Below are 21464 nucleotides of genomic sequence, written 5' to 3' on the forward strand. Positions count from 1 at the left end.
TAGTATTTTTTCATTATTTCCCCCTCTATTCTTCACCCTCTACATTCCAGGTGTAGAGAATACTCTTTCTATTCTTTTTATAATTCTCTTTCTGGAGCATCATTGCCCAATAGAAATAGAAGATGAGCCAGATATGCCATTTAAAATTTTCTACTGGCCACATTAAAAGAAAAAACAGTAAAATTAATTTTAATAATTGATTTAACCCAATGTATCTTAAATATTATTATTTAAACATGTAACTAATATAAAACTTAATTCTGTAAGATTTTGCTGTTTTTATACTTAGTCTTTGAGCTCCAGTTTCTATTTTACACTAACAGTAAGTGAATTTTCACTTTTTACATTGCTTTTGGTTTAAAATTTAAACTTAATTAAGATTGAGCAAAATTTAAAAACTCTAGTTCTGCAGCTACATTAGCCACACTTCAAGTGCTCAGTAGCCATGTGTCTGGTGGCTACCATACTGGACAGAGTTCTGAAGCATCAGTCAGAGAAATAGCTCTATGACTGGGGAACGTAATGTTATTCTGTTGAATACTTTAGCAAATGTAGTCTTACCTAGGAATTACTGGAAACATGACAAGCAGGAGCATTAGGATATCTGGTACCTGTGTGTACTTTGTACTTGGTAGTGAAATTGTATCTTTTGTTTAAAAAGTAACGACTGAAAAGAGAAGCACATAGAGATGGAATGCAGGATCATTGGAAAGCGCTTTAAAAGTGGTAGCCAATATTGTGAGCTTCTTAGCCTTAGATTAACAATATGAATGTAAGATCTTTGAAGTCACAGAATAGGACTGATATATGATAGGTATTTAGTAAGTGCTACTATCCTTTACTTCTTTCCTTATATGCATTGTAGTATCCATACACTACTTCATCAGTCAAAGGAAAAAATCGAGTCTTTATAGATGATTAATGGTTGTGACTCAGGATATGTTCTCATATAAAGACAACCTTTAGAGGATGGTTGGAGAAAAGAGGAATTTCTTTCATACTCCATGGAAATGATTATTGGTTAATAATAAGCAGTAAATACACCAGGCGTATTAGTGTTGCATGTATTTGGGAAAGAAAGTGCAGTTGAAATTGGGTATTGGATTTATTTGCCACTATAATAGAAGTGTTAGGGGGGCAGTTGGTGTGGAAGCAAGTGAAATTTCTCAAAAAAATGTGCACTGGCCAGTGGAATATTTCTGAGCATGGCTTGTCCCCTGCTGCTTTGTCCCTGGAGAGCAGAGCTTTTGTCCCAGCCTGAGTCTTCTCAGGATGGCCTGTCTGTGGTTTCTCCCTCTGCCACATGGTTTTAGACGCAATCCAGGATTTCCAGGAAGGCACTATGCCAAGGTTTCTAAGCTGAAAGACAAGATAGCAACTTTTGATGGAAATATGTCTGGCCTGCGTGATGCAGTGATTTAATTAATTATGTTCAAAGTACTAAACTACCATCAGCTGTAATAGTTACAGGAACTGAGGCTCCATGAAGAACACTGAAGTAATGGAAATCCAATAAAAAGTAACACTGAGTTGGCTTAGATAAGGGGAAAAAGGGAGATATCAAAGAGGAGGCTGGACTTCTTGTCTGTGTAGTTGACTCATTATAAACTTCAAGAAAAATCTGCTGGGCCCCAATACCATCTTTCATCCTGAAGTGAAAATAGGTTGTATAGGAAAGATTATCACTGTGGCTTGTAGAGACTATGATCTGTTTCTTCTGTTACTGAGTTTATAAAAAGAAAAAAATGCTTTTCCCAAAGTGATCATTTATGGGGCCTCCACATTGGGATGATTCTGTTAGTTCTGGAAGCACTTTAACCTAAAATGTCCTACCAAGATGAGTGTCACTTTTGATATTGCATTAAATACAGTATCTCATGAAGATTATATCATATTTAAGTTATTTTTAAATTCCTTTTGCTGCTGGCATATTTGGGTAGGCATTTGCAAATGCCATTAAGCATCTATGACTAGAAATGAGGAAAGAGAAAGAACTGAGTTTTCTCATTCTCCTTCTTACTGGTTTAGCTCATTTCTTTTCCCATATCCCTCCCTACATCTGATCTGAGGTTGTCAGTTGAGTAAGGCCTCGACTAAGGGCTCTGACACATGTGCCACTATGGGCTTTGGGGGAAGGAATGGGGGCAGGAGAGAGAGTTTTAAAGGATCAAATACTTAATAATGGTTTGTATGTGCCAAGTAAAATTCTAAAAATATCTTATATATTAACACATTTGCTCCTAACAACAAGCCTCTGTAATATATGCTATTATTATCACGCCATCTTATAGACATGAACACTGAGTAATAAAGAGAGATTAAATAATGTGACCAAAGTCACTCAGCCTGTAAGCGTCAAAGTCAAGATTTGCACCCAAGGATCCTGGCTCCAGGGTCCATGCTTTTCAGCACTCTGCTGTCCTACCTCCTGTGCTGTGTTATGGAACTTCAGGGTTTCCAAAGCATCTTATACATGTTTTCCAAAGCATCTCGGTAGTAGAAGCTCATGAAACTGGTGGGATACAAGGCTGGGATTCAGTCCCAGGTGTTCTCTGTCCAGGATCCTCTCTACTGTATGTCACACACATGGTAGTTTCACAATAATATTTGTTAAATAAATGAATATTCTAGAGAGGACAGGGAAAAAGTGCTTTTAAACACTGTGATATTGTGATACTGAGAATCATACTGGGATACTGGGAATGGATATTCTTAATTCTCAGTTGTAGAATATAATTTCTTCACCCCCTCACCACGCATACACACACACACACAGATGTACACACACACACACATCCTATTTTGTTTCCAACTGGCATATTATCCAAAACCAACTAACTGTTCAGTGTCAAGTTCTTGCACAAATGCATCCTTTGAGAGTTTCTTGCTGAGAAAGAATAAGTGTAAATTTTAAGAATTAGTGCAAGGTGTTTCTTATTTTATACCCTTTGCGGGGATCGCCTGCCCAGACTGTAGCACAAACCTACACAGCTAGCAGAGTAGACAGAGAATGACTGCCCAAGAGTGTCCCTCAGAGTCCCCAGCTGAGTGAGGCCCTTCACAGTGACCGAGGACAAAACGTGAGGCAAAACACATGAGCTCTTGAACACGACCTATTTCTTTCCCCGCAGCTCTGTAAAATCAAAGTTGGAGGCACCACAGGAGCTCTTTTAAAATGTCCTGGCCAGCTTGCTGCAGCCCAGATGTTGTTCCAGTCATTTCGCTGCAAGCTCCAATAATCGCATGACTTGAGCTGCTTCTCTGCAGACCCGCTAGCCTCCATTGGCGCTGTAGATGTTACAGATGCCACAACTCATTTCTTTGAAGTCAGTGTGTTTTTTTAAAAAACACCGCTTTCAACAGATTTGGCCCAACTTCTCATTATATAAGCTGATCTTCTGGAACATCTGTCACTGTTGTGGCTTCGGCCTCCATCCTCTACTGAAGTATAATAAATTGACATTAATAAATAATGAGGCAGTGGTGAGTTTAACGTACATATTATGAGTCATTGAGGCTAAAATGGCAGACTTTCATCTTTCAGAAAGACCGAAGGCATACATTAAGCAAACAAGGGAAACACAGCTAGGTTCCAGATGACAACATCCAACTATTGCTGGCTTAAAAAAATTATTATGTACCTCGCATAATTGACTGTCTCTTAATAATACAAATTGACACAAGATTAATGGGAATGGCTGGGGCTTCATAGCTGGAGACATATTTACGCAGCATAATTTCCATTCTATACCCTCTTGGTTCCCATTTCTCCAAATGCCCTCTTCTGTCCAGAGAAAGTATTTTCTTAGCAGAAATAACCATTGCAATTCAGTCTTATGTTGACCTCTACCATAAAGAATAATGTCATAGTGATAATATGCACTTAGGTAACACCAACCTATCTCATTGCATGGTGTGATCTCATTGGCCACAGTCTCATTGTTACTGTGAATGTTTAATTGCTCATTATTCTTCTGTGGGGTCATATTGCATACCTGCTATGTGAGTACCTTTAGGCATATGCTAGTGAATGCCCTTTGTGAAAACAGAAAAAGAAGCAGAATCTGGTGACTCTCTAGTGTGAAGTTCAATGCTTTTGAAATTCAAATATGTTTCCATTTGTTCATGGCCAAAGATAACCTAAAATCAAGGCTAACACATGTAGCAAAAAAAATAGTAAATGGGCTGTGGTTCAATCCTTTGTTCTTTGGCACACACACACATGCACATACACACAAGTTTGCATACTCTTAACCTGTACTTGTGTGCCCAGCCTCCGCCTGTCTTTTGTATCATAAAAGCTCTCTGCAGCCAAGGACAGCATCTGGCTGGTTTAGCCTGTATAGCTCCAAGTTTGTGTCATGCAGTGGATGCCTAGTAAATATTTAATGACAAAGGAAACACTGCTGTAAGTGAGGATGACTATTATTACTATTTAGCAATGAGTGAATGGAAGGAGAGAGATGAATTGCCTGATGCCAACACAGCAAGTCAGTTGCAAAGTATACTTTGGATGGCTGAGTTCTTGGACTGTGCCTGGGCTTTTTCAGATTTGGGCATAGAACACTTTTTTGTTGGCTTAGAAGCTTGCTAAAATTAAAGCGAAGAACACAGACCTCTGGGAGTTTACACTTTAAAAGCAAAGATAGTGTGGAAGCCAAAACTAAGAGTATCAAAAAGTGAGAAGACCAGCTGAAATCAGCAGACACTGGTAACATAGAGGAAGAAGGATAGGAAGTTTCTCTGTTGGTGCAAAGCCCAGAAGTGACTTCTCCTTGGTTCCTTTAAGGAATACTTCCACCATAGGTCAATATGGTTATGATAAAACTTCATTTTAGTTTACAGCCAACAGTTCAGCATTATGTACCAGTCACAGTTCTTAGACATAAAGAATGTGACTCACTACAGGCTTACAGGCTAGATCACAAAGATAATTTATTACTCCCATCCATACTCACTTCTAGACTTGACCTATCTTAAAGTAATTGACATACTTGCATGTCGATATAGTGCAAGTACAGCAAGTATACCTATCATACTTTCATTTATTTCCAACTTTAATGCAAATTCTCATGTAGAGACTTTTTTTATCATTTTTAAATCGAATTATACCTTTTTTCCTTTTTTTATCATACTTTAAGTTTTAGGGTACATGTGTGCAACGTGCAGGTTAGTTACATATGTATACATGTGCCATGTTGATGTGCTGCACCCATTAACTCGTCATTTAACATTAGGTATATCTGTTTATGCTATCCCTCCCCCCTCCCCCCACCCCACAATGGGCCCTGGTGTGTGATGTTCCCCTTCCTGTGTCCACGTGCTCTCATTGTTCAATTCCCACCTATGAGTGAGAACATGTGGTGTTTGGTTTTTTGTCTTTGAGACAGCTTGCTGAGAATGATGGTTTCCAGCTTCATCCATGTCCCTACAAATGACATGAACTCATCATTCTTTATGGCTGCATAGTATTCCATGGTGTATATGTGCCACATTTTCTTAATCCAGTCTATCATTGTTGGACATTTGGGTTGGTTCCAAGTCTCTGCTATTGTGAATCATGCCGCAATGAACATACGTGTGCATGTGTCTTTATAGCAACATGATTTATAATCCTTTGGGTAGATACCCAGTAATGGGATGGCTGGGTCAAATGCTGTTTCTAATTCAAGATCCCTGAGGAATTGCCACCCTGTCTTCCACAATGGTTGAACTAGTTTACAGTCCTACCAACAGTGTAAAAGTGTTCCTATTTCTCCACATCCTTTCCAGCACCTGTTGTTTCCTGACTTTTTAATGATTGCCATTCTAATTGGTGTGAGATGGTATCTCATTGTGGTTTTGATTTGCATTTCTCTGATGGCCAGTGATGATGAGCATTTTTTCTTGCATCTTTTGGCTGCATAAAGGTCTTCTTTTGAGAAGTGTCTGTTCTTATCCTTTGCCCACTTTTTGATGGGGTTGTTTTTTTTTTCTTGTAAATTTGAGTTCATTGTAGATTCTGGATAACAGTCCTTTGTCAGATGAGTAGATTGCAAAAATTTTCTCCCATTCTGTAGGTTGCCTGTTCACTCTGATGGTAGTTTCTTTTGCTGTGCAGAAGCTCCTTAGTTTAATTAGATCCCATTTGTCAATTTTGGCTTTTCTTGCCATTGCTTTCGGTGTTTTAGACATGAAGTCCTTGCACATGCCTATGTCCTGAATGGTATTGCTTAGGTTTTCTTCTAGGGTTTTCATGGTTTTAGTTCTATCATTTAAGTCTTTAATCCATCTTGAATTAATATCTGTATAAGGTGTAAGGAAGGGATCCAGTTTCAGCTTTCTACCTATGGCTAGCCAGTTTTCCCAGCATCATTTGTTAAATAGGGAATCCTTTCCCCATTTCCTGTTTTTGTCAGGTTTGCCAAAGATCAGATAGTTGTAGATATGCGGCAATATTCCTGAGGGCTCTGTTCTGTTCCATTGGTCTATGTCTCTGTTTTGGTACCAGTACCATGCTGTTTTGGTTACTGTAGCCTTGTAGTATAGTTTGAAGTCAGGTAGTGTGATGCCTCCAGCTTTGTTCTTTTGCCTCAGGATTGACTTGGTAATGCGGGCTCTTTTTTGTTTCCATATGAACTTTAAAGTAGTTTTTTTTCCAATTCTGTGAAGAAAGTCATTGGTAGCTTGCTGGGGATGGCATTGAATCTATAAATTACCTTGGGCAGTATGGCCATTTTCATGATATTGATTCTTCCTACCCATGAGCCTGGAATGTTCTTCCATTTGTTTGTATCCTCTTTTCTTTCACTGAGCAGTGGTTTGTAGTTCTCCTTGAAGAGATCCTTCACATCCCTTCTAAGCTGGATTCCTAGGTATTTTATTCTCTTTGAAGTAATTGTGAATGGGAGTTCACTCATGATTTGGCTCTCTGTTTGTCTCTTATTGGTGTATAAGAATGCTTGTGATTTTTGCACATTGATTTTGTATCCTGAGACTTTGCTGAAGTTGCTTATCAGCTTGAGGAGATTTTGGGCTGAGACGATGGGGTTTTCTAGATATACAATCATGTCATCTGCAAACAGGGACGATTTGACTTCCTCTTTTCCTAATTGAATACACTTTATTTCCTTCTCCTGCCTGATTTCCCTGGCCAGAACTTCCAACACTATGTTGAATAGGAGTGGTGAGAGAGGGCATCCCTGTCTTGTGCCAGTTTTCAAAGGGAATGCTTCCAGTTTTTGCCCATTCAGTATGATATTGGCTGTGGGTTTGTCATAGATAACTCTTATTATTTTGAGATACGTCCCATCAATACCTAATTTATTGAGAGTTTTTAGCATGAAATGTTGTTGAATTTTGTCAAAGGCCTTTTCTGCATCTATTGAGATAATCATATGGTTTTTGTCTTTGGTTCTGTTTATATGCTGGATTAAGTTTATTGATTTGCGTATGTTGAACCAGCCTTGCATCCCAGGGATGAAGCCCACTTCATCATGGTGTATAAGCTTTTTGATGTGCTGCTGGATTTGGTTTGCCAGTATTTTAACGAGGATTTTTGCATCGACATTCATCAGGGATATTGGCCCCAAATTCTCTTTTTTTGTTGTGTCTCTGCCAGGCTTTGGTGTCAGGATGATGCTGGCCTCATAAAATGAGTTAGGGAGGATTCCCTCTTTTTCTATTGATTGGAATAGTTTCAGAAGGAATGGCACCAGCTCCTCCTTGTACCTCTGGTAGAATTCGGCTGTGAATCCATCTGGTCCTGGACCTCTTTTTGTTGGTAAGCTATTAATTATTGCCTCAATTTGAGAGCCCGTTATTGGTCTATTCAGAGATTCAACTTCTTCCTGCTTTATTCTTGGAAGGGTGTATGTGCCAAGGAATTTATCCATTTCTTCTAGATTTTCTAGTTTATTTGCATAGAAGTGTTTATAATATTCTCTGATGGTAGTTTGTATTTCTGTGGGATTGGTGGTGATATCTCCTTTATCATTTTTTATTACGTCTATTAGATTCTTCTCTGTTTTCTTCCTTATTAGTCTTGCTAGTGGTCTATCAATTTTGTTGATCTTTTCAAAAAACCAGCTCCTTGATTCATTGATTTTTTGAAGGGTTTTTTTATGTCTCTATTTCCTTCAGTTCTGCTCTGATCTTAGTTATATCTTGCCTTCCACTAGCTTTTGAATGTGTTTGCTCTTGCTTCTCTATTCTTTTAATTGTGATGTTAGGGTGTCAATTTTAGATCTTTCCTGCTTTCTCTTGTGGGCATTTAGTGCTATAAATTTCCCTCTACACACTGCTTTGAATGTGTCCCAGAGATTCTGGTATGTTGTGTCTTTCTTCTCATTGGTTTCAAAGAACATCTTTGTTTCTGCCTTCATTTAGTTATGTACCCAGTAGTCATTCAGGAGCAGGTTGTTCAGTTTCCATGTAGTTGAGTGGTTTTGAGTGAGTTTCTTAATCCTGAGTTCTAGTTTGATTGCACTGTGGTCTGAGAGATAGTTTGTTATAATTTCTATTCTTTTATATTTGCTGAGGAGTGCTTTACTTCCAACTATGTGGTCAATTTTGGAATAAGTGCAGTGTGGTGCTGAGAAGAATGTATATTCTGTTGATTTGGGGTGGAGAGTTCTGTCGATGTCTATTAGGTCTGCTTTGTGCAGAGCTGAGTTCAATTCCTGGATATCCTTGCTAACTTTCTGTCTCATCGATCTATCTAATGTTGATAGTGGGGTGTTAAAGTCTCCCATTATTATTGTGTGGGAGTCTAAGTCTCTTTGTAGGTCTCTAAGGACTTGCTTTATGAATCTGGGTGCTCGTGTATTGGTTGCATATATATTTAGGATAGTTAGCTCTTCTTGTTGAATTGATCCCTTTACCATTTTGTAATGGCCTTCTTTGTATCTTTTGATCTTTGTTAGTTTAAAATCTCTTTTATCAGAGACTAGGATTGCAACCGCTGCCTTTTTTTGTTTACCATTTGCTTGGTAGATCTTCCTCCATCCCTTTATTTTGAGTCTATGTGTGTCTCTGCACATGAGATGGGTTTCCTGAATACAGCACACGGATGTGTCTTGACTCTTTATCCAATTTGCCAGTCTGTATCTTTTAATTGGAGCATTTAGCCCATTTACATTTAAGGTTAATATTGTTATGTGTAAATTTGATCCTGTCATTATGATGTTAGCTGGCTATTTTGCTCTTTAGTTGCTGCAGTTTCTTCTTAGCCTCGATTGTTTTACAATTTGGCATTTTTTGCAGTGGCTGGTACCGGTTGTTCCTTTCCATGTTTTGTACTTCCTTCAGGAGCTCCTGTAAGGCAGGCCTGGTGGTGACAAAATCTCTCAGCACTTACTTGTCTGTAAAGGATTTTATTTCTCCTTCACTTATGAAGCTTAGTTTGGCTGGATATGAAATTCTGGGTTGAAAATCCTTTTCTTTAAGAATGTTGAATATTGGTCCCCACTCTCTTCTGGCTTGTAGAGTTTCTGCTGAGAGATCAGTTGTTAGTCTGATGGGCTTCCCTTTGTGGGTAACCTGACCTTTCTCTCTGGCTGCTCTTAACATTTTTTCCTTCATTTCAACTTTGGTGAATCTGGCAATTATGTGTCTTGGAGTTGCTCTTCTCGAGGAGTATCTTTGTGGCATTCTCTGTATTTCCTGAATCTGAATGTTGGCCTGCCTTGCTAGATTGGGGAAGTTCTCCTGGATAATATCCTGCAGAGTGTTTTCCAACTTGGTTCCATTCTCTCTGTCACTTTGAGGTACACCAGTCAGACGCAGATTTGGTCTTTTCACATAGTCCCATATTTCTTGGAGGCTTTGTTTGTTTCTTTTTATTCTTTTTTCTCTGAACTTCTCTTCTCACTTCATTTCATTCATTTGATCTTCCATCACTGATATTATTTCTTCCAGTTGATTGCATCGGCTACTGAGGCTTCTGCATTCGTCACATAGCTCTCGTGCCTTGGTTTTCAGCTCCATCAGGTCCTTTAAGGACTTCCCTGCATTGGTTATTCTAGTTATCCGTTCGTCTAATTTTTTTTCGAGGCTTTTAACTTCTTTGCCATTGGTTCGAATTTCCTCCTGTAGGTCGGAGTAATTTGATTGTCTGAAGCCTTCTTCTCTCAACTTGTGAAAGTCATTCTCCATCCAGCTTTCTTCCCTTACTGGTGAGGAGCTGCATTCCCTTGGAGGAGGAGAGGTGCTCTGATTTTTAGAGTTTCCAGTTTTTCTGCTCTGTTTTTTCCCCATCTTTGTGGTTTTATCTACCTTTGGTCTTTGATGATGGTGACGTACAGATGGGGTTTTGGTGTGGATGTCCTTTCTTTTTGTTAGTTTTCCTTCTAATAGTCAGGACCCTCAGCTGCAAGTCTGTTTGAGTTTGCTAGAGGTCCACTCCAGACCCTGTTTGCCTGGGTATCACCAGTGGAGGCTGCAGAACAGCGGATATTAGTGAGCAGCAAATGTTGCTGCCTGATTGTTCCTCTGGAAGTTTTGTCTCAAAGGAGTACCCAGCCGTGTGAGGTGTCAGTCTGCCCCTACTAGGGGGTTCCTCCTGGTTAGGCTACTCGGGGGTCAGGGACCCACTTGAGGAGGCAGTCTGTCCGTTCTCAGATCTCCAGCTGCATGCTGGGCACTCTCTTCAAAGCTGTCAGACAGGGACATTTAAGTCTGCAGAGGATTCTGCTGCCTTTTGTTTGGCTATGGCTTGTCCCCAGAGGTGGCGTCTAGAGAGGCAGGCAGGCCTCCTTGAGCTGTGGTGGGCTCCACCCAGTTCGAGGTTCCTGGCTGCTTTGTTTACCTACTCAAACCTCGGCAATGGCAGGTGCCCCTCTCCCAGCCTCACTGCCACCTTGCAGTTTGATCTCAGACTGCTGTGCTAGCAATGAGTGAGGCTCCGTGGGTATAGGACCCTCTGAGCCACGCACGGGATATAATCTTCTGGTGTGCCATTTGCTAAGATCATTGGAAAAGCGCAGTATTAGGGTGGGAGTGACCCAATTTTCCAGGTGCCGTCTGTCACCCCTTTCTTTGACTAGGAAAGAGAATTCCCTGACCCCTTGTGCTTCCCAGATAAGGAGATGCCTCATCCTGCTTTGGCTCACACTCGGTGTGCTGTACCCACTGTCCTGCACCCACTTTCCAACACTCCCCAGCAAGATGAATCTGGTACCTCAGTTGGAAATACAGAAATCACCTGTCTTCTGCATCACTCACGCTTGGAGCTGTAGACTGGAGCTGTTCCTATTCGGCCATCTTGGCTCCACCTTTTTTTTTTTTTTTTTTTGACAGAGTCTCACACTATTGCCTAGGCTGGAGTGTGATGACACAATCTCAGGTCACTGCAACCTCCACTTCCAAGGTTGAAGCAATTCTCCTGCCTCAGCCTCCCTAGTAGCTGGGATTACGTGTGCCCACCATCATGCCTGGGTAATTTTTGTATTATTATTATTTTTTTTAGTAGAGATGTGGCTTCACCATATTGGCCAGGCTGGTCTCGAACTCCTGAGTTCAGGTGATCTGACCACCTCAGCCTCCCAAAGTGTTGGGATTACAGGCATGAGCCACCATGTCTGGCCAAGAGACTGATTTATTTTAATCATGATCCATTCCCTTCAGGCTATGAGGCTGTGTAAATATTTTGCAATTTTTGCTTGATTCAGCACAAAAATATCAGCCACCATAATGTGCCTGTGCTCAAGCTGTTTGCTAAAATATTGGATAATTTTGGTATTTATTATTATCCCGGGACTAAGATCTTTTAATTCAAAAGAATAGTTGAGTTCTCAGTGTTATAATAACTGATTCGTTATATCACATTCTGTTTGTTAGCAGTTCATGACTTGGTCTCAGAACTCAGAAATGAGAGCAAAAGAATTATAAAAGTATTTATATATGGATGTAATAATTTGGGATATTTTATAACCCATCTGCCTAGAGTTGACTTGTTATAACAAAAGCCTGTGTAAATTCATAGGCTACTATGTAGAGCTTAGCCCTGCACAGCAGATGTATTTGTATAATTTCTGTTACCAAAATGTCTTGTAACCTCCTTCCACTACTGGCTTTGGGCTTTTGGGTACACGTTGGAATTTGTTTACCCAATAACCATTCTCCCTTTCTTCCTTACTATCAGAACCTCAGTTTTCTTTGGGGAATTATTTGTTCCCAGAGTTCCTTGCAGCTATTTGTTAACTACATGAACACTTCAGGCCAATAAGATATAAATTGGTGTGTTTTAGGGATTTGTTGAAAAATGTTTGCTTTTCTAGTACAGAGTCTACCTTTTACTTCTTATTCCTCTCCTATTTTATTCTTGTCACTTAAATTATAAATATAATTCCAGAAGTGGGAGAGCTATTTTGTGAGCATTCAAATCAAAGCATAGCAAACATACGTTTAAAATTGAAGCTTTGAGTCAAGTGGCAGAGGGCCTTGTATATGAGGCTATTAACTCAGAACTTTTCCAGTGGGCCAGGCAGAGCCACTGACAGGTTTTGAGCATAAAACTGGCAAGAGTAGAGTGAAGTGCAGGGTCAGTAATAGGGAAAGAAGATTCTTTACAGAATTGGAGATGGGAGGCATGGACATGAGGAGGCTGGACGTTAATTAAAAGACTCTAAAATAGGATCCTCACTCATATTACAATTTACTTCTGAATCAGTAACTCAGTAATCAAAGTTTGGTCGAGGTCAGCATGATGTAAAATTAAATGATAAAAAATGTGCAATGTGTATTTTAGGTAGATAAACAATTTAGCTAAATAGCTAGTATATATGAAGGTCTTATTCTTCTTTTCCACTTTCCCTGTTCCCCACCATTCCTCTCCCTCCTCCCTCCTCCCTCACTTCTTTCTCTCTCTTTTTCCACCATCCCTATTTGTAGCTTTATTCTAATCCAGGAATGGTAGACTTTGGGGGAAATTTAGAGATTTCATTTTGTGTGTGTGTGTGTGTGTGTGTTTGTGTGTTAGCCATCTAGCTAGGGTAAAATCAATGGAAAGAGTACATTGAAGATCAACTCACCAATCCATGGGTAATAGTGATTTATGTTAAAGAATTCATCAGCTTCAACTTGCAGTTCCCAAATCCCTCTTTGTTAGATGTGTGGTATTAGGAGCCTCATTGTTACAAAGAATCGTAACATCATGACCACACAGTGACAGAGGTGTGGCAACCTAACTGGTTCTATTTGGTCCAGAGTAAGTTTTTAAATTAAAATAGCCTAGATGTGCATAAATTAATCTGAACAGTACTTCCTGCTCTCATCCTTTTTTCTCCAGATTAAGGAGTATCACTGTTGTTTATTTGTTTGTTTCCTTTGTGCCTGCTGCATATTTGAAAGGCATTCAGCTCCTTCATGGTGAGTATTTAGTTTTTTGCTATTTGGGAGGTAGGCTTGGAAAGTGAGAATGTTGCTGTTGCCGTTTCTGTGGACAGTCAGAAACAAACAAACCAAGAAAATCTATAGGCTCCTAACAGATGGGTTTTAAAAAGTAGGTCATATTTTGAGCCCATCAACTTTGATGACATCCCTATAACAGAAACTGGATTCCTAAGTGTCAGGACAATATAAATGAGGTTCTAAAATGGCCTCTGGATCTGTTATAGCTTCCAAGTACAGCTGGGAAAAAAATTGTAGAGGGAAGTCTCTAAGGATTTGGGAAAGTAAAAACCACTCTGGGAAGCCCTGAATTCATTGCTCTGTCTTGCTTTTTCCCTGATAGAAAATATTTGGATTGATTCAGTCTTGGGAATTAAGGAATTCAGATGATGTGGAGATTTTGGGGGGAAAAAAAGGGGGTGTGTGAGTGTGTGTGTGTGTGTGTGTGTGTGTGTGTGCACCAAGGAAAGAATCAATTTTCCTCCTTTTCAATAAGAAAATTAAAGCATGGAGGCTAAAGTCCAACTACGCTGCTGCTTCACTTTAAGATAATCTGTTTCTGGCACCTGAAAGGCTAGAAGGGCAAGATGTGAAATCTGTGAGGAAGAAAGAGACGCCATCTTCCACCTGGTCTAGGATGTGTATACCGGGGCACTTAGGTAATAGAATTATGTACAGATCAAGTTAAAGAGCATGAAGCTCAGAGGAAGAGGGTTATAGGTTTATGAGAACTCACAGGACTAAGATAAAGTGCCCTTGCGTATTTTCCACTCTGGAGAGGGGAAATAAAATACCTTCTTAGATGCAAATATCTGTGGTTTCTCAGGCTTCACGCCTCATTGCTGAGTGAGAACAATTGGAAACCAGGAGGTACATTTATACATCAACACGATTTTGCCTCCAATGGAATGAAGGATGAAATGGCCTCCCCAGATTACCCCTTGTTGATTGCTTGGCATCCCAAATGCTAGTCCATCAGAAATGTTTCCCAAGCTTAACTCCCCCAAATACTGTTGAACTAGGGATACTTTTTCATCACTTTTTGTCTTGTCTAAAGACTGCTTGCTCTTCCTCTCTCCCTCATGATCTATGTCTGAGATCCAAAAATATTTCTTCTTTTATGTCTTCCTCATTTTGACTATAAATTTTGGCCAAGACAGAAATTCTGCAACACAGGCTGTTACCAGGCATTTTTCAGACTTGTTGCCTATGTGCTGATTTTTGTACTATTATTTTCCAAAATTGATTATTCAATAAAGTAAGTCTACAACTTTTGAATTTGTGTTGTCATCTGTAGCCTTCTCTTTCCAATCAACCTGATGGATATCAAGTATTTTATACTGGTTGAGGATAGAAGGGGACAAGACAATATAATGAAAGTAACTACAGTGATTGTATTCAGTCAAATGCAAATTTAGTACATGTATGTATATACACATATATACACACACACATATATATTTACATACACACCATACCTCAGTGGTATTTGAATACACTGAAAATGTTCCTATCCCTACCCTGACTCTTTCTCTTTCCTTTCACACAAAACTATGGTGAGGCAGAGCTTTATCCAGAATGCAGAAGCTGTTGTCCAACTGAGTGGGAATAGAGCTATTCATCTTGAAAATCTTGAAGCATATTTGCAATTATGTTAATTGCTATTGCACTATGAACAAAGAAACTACTACTTATGCCAAAAAAAAGTTAACAAGAGGAGGTTAGCAACAAACGCACATGCCCAGCATATAGACAGCTGCTGGGCAGACTCAAACCATAGCACATGTCTTATGACTTTATGAAGAGAAATAATTTAAACTAAGGGTGTGAGGGTTGGATGCTCCAACTCATTTCCCATTGGGGTAAACAAGGTGCTATTTACCATGCAATCAGATGGGACTTATTCTAAAATACCTCTGTGGGAAGAATTAACAATACATAAGATATGTGATTTCACCCTGACTTTCAACGGAGATACTGACTTTGTCTTTAACTTCCTACGGATTCTCCAAGCTTTTCTATTCTAGGAGTAAAGACGCCCCTAGAAGAGAAGGAAAGTTGAGGAAAGTTGATAGTCCACAGAACTTTAATTCTCCTGAGCTTTGACTTTCTTACCTATGTGGAATATCGTGCTTTTCAGCTGACATTCTGAAATAGTTCTTTTAGTTCTATAGGCACATAAAAAATCATTTGGTTATTTTATGGCCTTCTTATTAGAAGAACTTTGTGCCAAATTTGCAAGTCCAGGTCCTTATACATTTCAACTGTGAAAACTTGGGCCGTTTCATAACTCCTCTAAGCCTCAGTTTCCTTATCTGTAAAAAGAGGATAATAATAGTACCTACTTCATAGAGATTTTGTAAGGTCAAATCATCTCATAAATGTAAAGCACCTATAATGGTGCCTGGCACATAATCAGCACTTATATAGCTGATATAGCACAACATCACCACGTTAAGTATACACACTGACCAGTGGGATTTCTATTAAAAAGTTTGGGTGGCATTAGACATAAAAAATGACAATGAAGTTCTCTAGGCTATTTGGTAGAGTTAGGGGGCAAAGTTGCCATTATATCAAGTATACAGTATATAGTATGGAAACTATTGTATTTAAAATCATTGTTTCTTCATTATAAAAGGGTTATTCATTTGCACTCAATTTTTATTTGGGCCTTTAAAATATGGAGTGCACTTAAAATACTATCTAGGATAGTTTATATCCTAAAGATAATTATCAAACAAGGAAAGTGAAGATAAGACACACTGTTAGCCATCTTTCTTGCGTGTCCCATCCCATGGTCGTATTTTCTTGGTGTCCAGCAGGAATATTATAGAATAAAAATGCACAGAACAATCTGACAGGCAGCTCCTTTACCACCCCTCATCCTTTCCCACTGACTCTATTTGGGAATCCCCAGGAAAGATGACATGCCCATGAGATCTCAGCAGATCTGTCTCACTACTTTACTTACTAGTCTGCTGCCTACTATATACCATCAAAATAGAAAACTAATGAATCCAAAAAACCGTTGGCTACTGCATCCTACATGGATTTGAACCTGCCTATTCTCTCATTTTTGCTAACATTAGCACACAATCTAAGATGGCTCTAGTTTTTATTTCAAAATTGATTGGACCACCTTATTTATTTTTGTAATAGGATCAATGATAATGAAATTTAGTCTCTTTTGCTCAATGATTTGGACATTTCAGTCTAGAAAGGATTACAAAGCTTTTAAAGAAATGCAGCAGACGTCATCGTTAGCCATGCTTGTTAAGATATTGACGTCAAATATAGGATCTTTGTGGAATCAGAAATGTAAATCTATCAATTTTGGATGCAATAGACAATATTTGTAGGGCCCTATTTATTATGTTCACCTTTTAATAGCTTTTAATAGAATGTGTAAATTGTTTCATGAAGTAGATCAATAGAATCAGCATGAATAAAGGCTGATATTCAATTCAATAAATATTTATTGAAGTATATTGTGGGAAAATTACAGCCTCTGCTCTCTCTTCCCTCAAAAAAAGCATCTGTTTAAGAAAACTGAGTGATAAAAGAATTAATGAAGATCTGGCAAAACAAGTGAAATCTGATAAATCCTAGGTTTCAGAATTCATTTTGATCTCTTTTAGGAGTTTGACAAGTCATCCTTAGATTCATCTCACCAAGTCCCAGTAGGTGGAAAATTTGACATATTTTTGTAATATATAATTAGGTGGAATGTGATTCCAGGGAGGGCAAACTGAATGAAGTAGAAACCACATTTTTTTCCTTGAGTGCTCTCTTTTGTAAAAACTGTGAGCTGTGCAATCATGGTTTTAGATTTCATGATCATCATTTTTGCAACAGACCAAAGAGCTTTTATACATAAGCAATTATCTAATATTAACAGATGAACCCAATTTAAAAAAAACCATAAACAGTTATGTACAAACCATATACCTACTTGCTTACAAAGGCAGAAGCTAGCATACTTTACTTAGACTGAAATGTATTAATATTATTCTGGTTGCTCTTCATCCATTACTTTAATCATATTAAGTGAATAATAAATATGAGGCATTCTGCTGTCTACTAGGGATAAAGGTAAGTGGTTAGTACCTCCAAGAAATTGACAGTTTAGTAGTCTAGGATGCAAGTACAGAAATAAAAGTTTGGAGAGGCTATATAAAAACACATGTAGGATCTAGTGGGCTCACAAAGGAATAAGTGATAATTAGGTTAAAAACAATTTTGTTGAAAATAAATCAAACTAGTTTGATTCTTGTCATCATTTATCATTTCACAATGCATATATATATATATATATATAAACATCAAGTTGTGCAACTTAAATATATGCAATTTCTATTTGTCAATTATATCTCTATAAACCTGGAAAAAAGTCTTGTTAACATAAAAAAATTGAGTGGATATTTAGTGAAATAATAAATTGATCAGAAATAAACATTCTCGATTATTGCTTTTCAATATAATGTGGGTAGTTTTGTTGCACATGAGAGCAATATCAAAAATTTGTTATTAGTATTTAGGCATTTTTTTAATATTTCCAAGAATTAGAAATAATTAAAAAAAAGAAGAAGAAATTACCTAGGAGCAAGGAGGGAGTCAGTCTTACATCTAATTGGGGTAAGTAGGGGCATAAGTAGGACATGGTCATCAGAGGCCTCTTAGAAATGATGTTTAAGTTGAATTTTAAAACACAGCTGAGCACCCTTATGTTTGGTTCAGGGCAGCCAGTAGCCTCAAGTGGGGCTGGGCTGAGCATGCGTGGCTGCGATCAAGGCTGCAGAGGTGAGGGAATGGGGCCAGAGCAATAGGAGAGCTGGAGCAGCTGGGTGTCAGAGCAGTAGGGGGTGTACCAGATCCTGCAGGTAGGCTGGAGGGATGAATTCTGATAACTTTGAGGCTGTGTTACTATAGAAACACTGTTATGAAGATAGTAAGCACTGGAAATATTAGTGACAGGAGGTTGAACTTGGGTCTTTGGTTAAACTCTTCTGGAAGACTGAAGTAGATCTGGGTTATAAGTGCCCACTGATCACCAGCAGGGGCAGAAGAAAACTTTCTCTGGAGGAATGTGTCCCCAAGTTAAGGCTGTAGGACTTTCACAGAAAAATATCAAGCCATGAGTTCATATACAGAAATTACTAAATACACTGGAAAGTAGGCCATGTGAAGGACAGTCAATAGCAAGAATAAACAATACATTTGAACCTCTATGAACTGCTAAGTTTGAAACATTTAACAAAGTAAAGGATGCAATTAAAAGATGAGCAAACAACAAAAGACAAGTAAATACGGTAACTAAAAAAGTTGAACTTCTAGAAATAAACAATTGTAAGTGTTGTAATTCAAAACAACTTAATGGATGGGTAAAAATAACAGATTAAACAAAATTAAAGAAAGTTTGTGAGCTGAAAAAATAATCTGAAAAATCTATCTAGAATGTTGCAGAGATGATGAAATGTGATATCAGTGTTGAAAGATATAGAAGATAAAAATAGAAGGTCTTACATATGTTCAATAAGAGTCTGAAAAAAGATTTGAGAGAATGGAGGAGAGGCAAAATATAACAAAGTAGCAAGTATTAATTTTCCAAAACTGATAAAAATCATGACAACACATTTTCAAAGAGAACAACACAGCTCCAGCAGGATAAAGAAAAAGAAATCCATCTTAAAAGCATCACGGTACATTTTCAGAATATTAAGACAAGGAGAAAATACAGAAAGTAGCCAGAGAGAAAGGGTAGATCACCTACACAGGAACAACAATTATAATGACAGCAGTGTTCTCCACAGTGAAAAACAGAAGCCAGAGGACTGTGGAATAATGTTTTTAAAATGCTGATAGATAACTGTCAGCCTGTACTCCTGTTCTCTTCCTCCCACTAAAAACAAAACACAAAAACATCTTTGAAGAATGAGGGCAAAATACAGTCTTTTACAGATACAAGATAATTTACAGAAATTCAAGGGAATTTACTACCAAAGAATCCACTCTACAGGAAGTCATGAAAGCTACATTTCAAGAAAAAGGAGACTGATCTCAGAATGATGGTCTACATACAAAAACAGTGAGAATGTAAATGATAAACAGAAATGTAAACATTGTGTAAAGTAAAATAACACCATATATTTTATGGTGTTACAAAATACATAGAACTAAAATATTGGACAAGTACTTTGTAATTTCAGTGGAGGAAAACTAGTTATTTTAAGGTCTGTATCATTCACAAGGGGTTCAAGACATTTTTTAAATTTTAGACTTTGTTAAGTTAAATATGCATAATACAATTTCAAACAGAACGATTAAAAAATAGAAATAGAGCCAGTAGTGAGCTGGTAAATGTATAAAAATTGGCTCTCTGAAGACAAAGCCCTAATTTGTGGCATTTGCCAATTTCCATGGTGTAAATACTCCCACCATGAATGATTTCAAGCTACCAACATGAAGTCACTGAACTTCATATTGAGCAAAGGAACAGAAGTGAAAGGAAAGGAATCAGAAAGGATACCTAGAAGGACATACCAGTGAGATCAAAGGAAAACTAAGAGAGTGTTGTATTTTGAAAGCTAAGTTAATAAAGTGTTTCAAGGAGGGAGGGAGTGATCATATTAATGAAGAATATTAGTACTCACTAAATATCCATGTTTATTTCATTGATATGAACCTCCTTATGTTAGGCTGGTGTTATGTGACTAGATCCTGGCAAATGGGGTGGATATCATAGTCCTTCCTGACCTTAATTAATTAGAAGGAACCAAGGGCCAACCTACTGAAATAGAAGATTCCCCCGAGGCTAGCAAAGTCATATAAGACTCCAACAGATATGATGTCTACTGTGTCCTGGGCACAGTGCTACTCCCAAGGAATAAAACAGTGAGTAAAACAGGAATTTTGAAATGATTATGTAGCAGTTATACTCTATTTCAACTCTTTTCAAGTCACAAGGCCATGTAGCTCAGTTCTATAAACAACTACTTTAACAGTGGCGTATTCCCAAAGGAGCATTCTTTATGGGTACCAGAGTATAGCAATACATGTATGTCCCCTCTCTTATTCCTTCTGTACATCAAGCAAACATAGCCCTAGGCACTGAAACATAGCCCCAGGCTTCTCTAGAAACTAATTTCTTCAGTGTTGAAGGCCATTGATCTCTACTGCTTTTTTGTTTTCTATAGTCAGTCACATTGTACTTCAGTGCTGGCAGTGTGGCTAGGTCCTGTATCAGGTGAGATAAAAACACAAATACACTTACACATTAATACATGAACATAAATGTACACAAAATCTCAGTGGCCTCAAGTCACATAAAAATAGATTCATATTCATTAGTGTAGTGTATGAGGTCCGGAATTGACCCATCCAGAGTGTAGGCTTATCAGAATGGTGTCTGTATAGCTTACTAAATTCCACATGAGTAGAGCTAGAGGAAATCTGAGAGATCATTTAAGCCAGTGTTTATCAAACATTTTTCTAGACACAATACATAGAACTATATTTTAAGACACACATATGCACACACAAAAACAGAAACACACAGACACACACACACACACACACACACACCCCTAATTGAAACAAAAGTCTCAGGAAAGAATATACCATGCAGAAGAGGACTCCAGTCTGCTGGCTGGGTCAGAGCCCAGCTGAGGCAGGCAGGGGATATGATATAAGAAAGAACCAGCACCCTTTCTCATCAGGCACCCCTACACCCACACTAGGTCTCTCCTGATGAATTGAGGTGGACAGTGACCTCACAGTGCACTTAAAAGGCAGGACAACTGACAACATCATATACAATGGACTGTGGAGCTGTGTCTGGGTGGCACTATCTACAGCTTGTACCACCTTGGCTGGGTTTTCTTCTAGAAGAAGTGAGATCAAGAAGCCTGGTAGACCTGGGGAAGTTGTAAAAACATCAATGAATGCTGGCTTCTGTGAACACCAATAAAAAAAAATGAAGCAGTGTGATATTTTCTGTCCTGTCCTGTCCTAAGCTATCTTATCCTATGTTCCATCCTATCCCATCCCATCCCATCCCATCCCATCCTATCCCATCCTATCCCATCCCATCCCCT

General features: G+C 38.5%; 1 long non-coding RNA gene across 1 annotated transcript; it reads right to left on the reverse strand.

The window, feature by feature from the left end:
• Positions 1–1092: 1092 nt before the first annotated feature.
• Positions 1093–21096, reverse strand: LOC129480400 (uncharacterized). The gene is made up of 3 exons (XR_008657023.1): positions 20989–21096; positions 15484–15683; positions 1093–1359 (listed from the first exon to the last, which is right to left on the reverse strand). It is a non-coding gene; the product is annotated as an uncharacterized lncRNA (long non-coding RNA).
• Positions 21097–21464: the final 368 nt, after the last annotated feature.

The sequence above is a fragment of the Symphalangus syndactylus genome, chromosome 4 (genome assembly GCF_028878055.3).
Source record: "Symphalangus syndactylus isolate Jambi chromosome 4, NHGRI_mSymSyn1-v2.1_pri, whole genome shotgun sequence".
Lineage (NCBI taxonomy): Eukaryota > Metazoa > Chordata > Mammalia > Primates > Hylobatidae > Symphalangus > Symphalangus syndactylus.